General features: G+C 45.3%; 1 pseudogene; it reads right to left on the reverse strand.

Annotated features, from left to right (window-relative positions):
- On the reverse strand, positions 1-3,352 carry LOC138604528 (piggyBac transposable element-derived protein 4-like; annotated as a pseudogene).
- Positions 3,353-3,890: the final 538 nt, after the last annotated feature.

Here is a 3,890-nt window from a genome sequence, read left to right on the forward strand (position 1 = left end):
TCAGGTAATGGCCAACATCACAGCCGGAGACGGTCTCTTTGTTTGGCCCCAGCAACTCCCCGTCGCTGAGGGCATCCAGATGAGAGTGTTTAAGAACTCTGGCGTTGTGTACACTCCCTGGAAAACATAGTAAGAGATTACCGATTTGTTTAATAGACACCAGTTTAATCGATGCTAAATAACAAGCTAAATTAAGCTAGCGGGCTAGCAGAGAGGCTAACAACATCTTACGTTCAGTCTTATTAAGAATAAAAATGGGTGGATCATTACCTTTCTTCTCATAAGAAGTCACTGTCCATATAAAGCACGAGGAGTAGCACGAATGTGTTGGATAAGTTGTCTTAAGAATGTAATGTGATTTCTAAAAAGGGAGCAACAACGGCATGTAGTCTGCCATTGTTGTTACTGTGAGGGAAAGTTGCTGCTGGGAAAAGCGGTCACATATAGAGTGACGTCATGACGTGGCTCTTCCACAGGCTCCAGCGGGTGGAAAAACAAACTGGTTGGTTCCTAAGTTGAACCAGCTCCGAAGTCACACAGCATGTGAAATTTGAAGCCGATTGAAAATTGTATATGAGAGTTACTACTGGTTACTACCAGTAGGTGGCGCTATGAGTATGAGGGAAAAATTAATATATAGCCCTGTTCAGGCCAACACTGTCATCATACTTGTGAAATTTGAAGCTGATTGAACATTGTATATGAGAGTTACTACTGGCTCTTACTAAAAGGACTGTGTAGATCTGTTCAAGGCGAGACTCTTATGAAGCATATGAAATTTGGTGCAGATATACAGCTGAGTTATTACAGCCTAAATGTTAGGGCGAGCCTTCGAGGCAAAGGCTATATTCTTATAATAATATAATAATAATATAATATATAGTCTTGTTTTTAATATATTCCTTACTTGTTCTTACATTCTGTAGAGCTGTGTCGAAACAGATGGATATAAAGAAATGAAATGTGACGTGAAAATCCGATTGAGCTAGCGGGATGCACCGCCTACCGAGCCGACAGGACCGCGGACTCTGGTAAGAAAACTGGCCGGGGATTGTGCATCCATATCAACAACTCCTGGTGCACGGACGTCACAGTAGTGGATAAGCTGTGCAGTCCGGACATGGAACTTATGCTGCTAAAGTGCCGGTCGTTTTATCTCCCGAGGGAGTTCACTGCTGTTTACATCTGTGCCGTGTATATCGCACTGGTTGTAATGCCAAGCTAGCGCTGGCACAGGTCTATGACAGCATAAACAACAGCCTAGTAGCACATCCTGACAGTGTTTTCATTGCAGCTAGGGACTTTAATCACGCTGACTTAAAAACAGTTTTTCACAAATTCCATCGAAACGTGAAGTGTGCTACTAGAGGAGATAAGGCCCTGGATCAATGTAGCAGAAGCATATAAGGCCCAGGCCCTTCCCCACCTGGGACTATCAGACCATCTCTCACTTCTGCTGCACCCATGGTATACAACCAAGATCAAAAGTGCCGGGACTATTGTTAAAACTGTGAGAACATGGACAGATGATAATACTTCCTATGCTTCAGGACTGTTTCCAGCACACAGAGTGGGATGTATTTAAAGGGCAGGGCGCACATACACGTGACTCTCTGGACGAATACACCACAATTACTTTAAACTACATCAACTTCTGTGTGGAAAACGTTACATCATGGAAACAAGTTCCAGTCACCAAACCAAAAACCTTGGATGACACAAAGCATAAAACAACCAATCCGAGCTAGGAATATAGCTTTTAGATCTGGGGACCCCGTAGCTTACAGCACAGCCAGGACTGAACTGCGGAAGGGCATCAATACCGATAAATCACAATATAAAAGGCGTATTGAGGCCAAATTTGCTAGCTCCACAAACCCCAGGCAGGTGTGGGAGGGCATCAAGGCTATCACGGACTATAAGAACAGACCTTCAAACTGCCCCAGCGGACCCGACATTGGCTGAGGACTTAAATTACTTTTACGCCCGTTTTGACAGGGAGAACACTGACCCTGCACTGCCTCCCCTCCCCTCTACTGACACTGTCCCAGTCCTGAGGACACACAAGAAGAGGCCACCGAGGGGTCCGCCTCCTACAGCTGTAGGTGCTGACCACCTACAAATGACCAAGAAAAAAAAAGAATCTAAATAAATAAATGTCCTTCCTCATCATTCACAAGTATTTTATATAATTCATTCTTTATAGAAATGCAAGAAGTAGGTCTAATGAATGATAAGCAATCATAATAAATACATATTTATCTCAAACAAACACATGAAATCAGTGAGAATAAATAGACTGGAATCAATTCTTATAGTAATAAAAGCATACAATCACATACCTTGTCAAGGTTGTCCACACCACCCTTGCAGCGATTGTAGTCAATGATGATTTGTGGTTTCTGCTTCTCATCCTGATGTACAGCTGGCTCCCGGTGTTTGCTGCTCAGAAGGAGGACATTTCTTCCCCGCCGCGGGATGTAGCTCACTGCTGTGATGGTGGTTGTGAATGCAAACAGAGATGAGAAGACAGCTCTCTCTTTTGTCTGCTTCAGTTTGGGGGAAGCTCAGGCTTGTTTGCCCTGGTAGAGACCATCAGTCTTCCTCAGAAGCTCCTGGGCAAGTGAGTAGGAAGTGAAAAAATTGTCACAAGTAAGTGCGACACCCTTGAGCCCCTCAGTCATGTCCATGATGACTCGCTTTCCCTGGCCCATCTCCGGAGCTCCACCAGCGGCTTTTCCAGTATATATCTGGCACCTCCAGGCATAAGATGTGGCGACATATGCGGTGACCCAGATTTTCAGCCTGTACTTCGCTGGCTTGCTGGGCATGTACTGCCGGAATGTAGCGGCCTCTGAAGGGTACGAGCTGCTCATCAACACAGATGTCGTCCCCTGGATTGAACAGGAGTGGGAGGCGCTGTGTCTCGTCCCACATATTCCGGAAAGCAGAAAGCTTGTCCTCCTTGTGTCGAGAAGGACGGGTGAGTCGGTCATCGAATCAGAGGCTGCCAGTTATCATTTGAAATCGTTTATGGGACATGGTGGCCCTGACCACTGGTCTTCCACTCTGGTCATCCAACAGGCTGCGGGTAGATTCCCCTTTGGACCGGTACACACCTGCCAGGATGAGCTGTCCACTCACTGTTACGATGGGCAGGATCCACAGTGTGCGTTCCACTTTCAGAGCAAGGGTCAGAGGCACTCACAGAAGTGGAGGACTCCAGTGAGCATTCCGTGTCAGACTCCCCCTTGAAGCTTGTGTCTTCTTAAGATGAATCCTGCAGCTCGCTGGCGGATAAAGGCTGCATGACCATTTCTAAAGCCTCTTCTGCACTGAAATGCCTCTTCATTTTTGCTCCTTCTCTGCTCACTATGAAATTAGCCCTCAGCCATGTTTATCTTTGGCTGTGAAAGCAGCCAGGTGCATAAACACATTAACAGTTGTTTTTGTTTTTGAATACACCAAAGAGGCCATGTTTTTACTCAAGCACCTCTTCAAAGACACATGAAACACTCCCTCAAAAGATGCCCTTTTTTCACCCTTGAAATGATCAGTGCGTGCTTACAGATTCACACACTCTCTCTCTCTCACACACACACATGCACGCACGCACGCACGCACGCGTGCACACACACACACACACACACACACACACACAAACAAATCACTCTTGGGGGCCCCTGGTAGTCACACGGCTCCATAATATAACAAAAATACAAGAGTTTCATGCATCGGCCTACCATGGGAAACGGTTGAATACGGTAAATATGTGAAATATCACCACTTTTCTTCCAAATGAAATGACATTACAGAATGCATGGTTTTATACTGTAATGGCAGTGAGATTAAAAAATGTGGTTTTAATGGAAGTCAATGAGGCATTTTTG

This window comes from Semicossyphus pulcher, unplaced genomic scaffold, assembly GCF_022749685.1.
Source record: "Semicossyphus pulcher isolate SPU_LCO1_2020_fin unplaced genomic scaffold, fSemPul1.0.p SCAF_26, whole genome shotgun sequence".
NCBI lineage: Eukaryota > Metazoa > Chordata > Actinopteri > Labriformes > Labridae > Semicossyphus > Semicossyphus pulcher.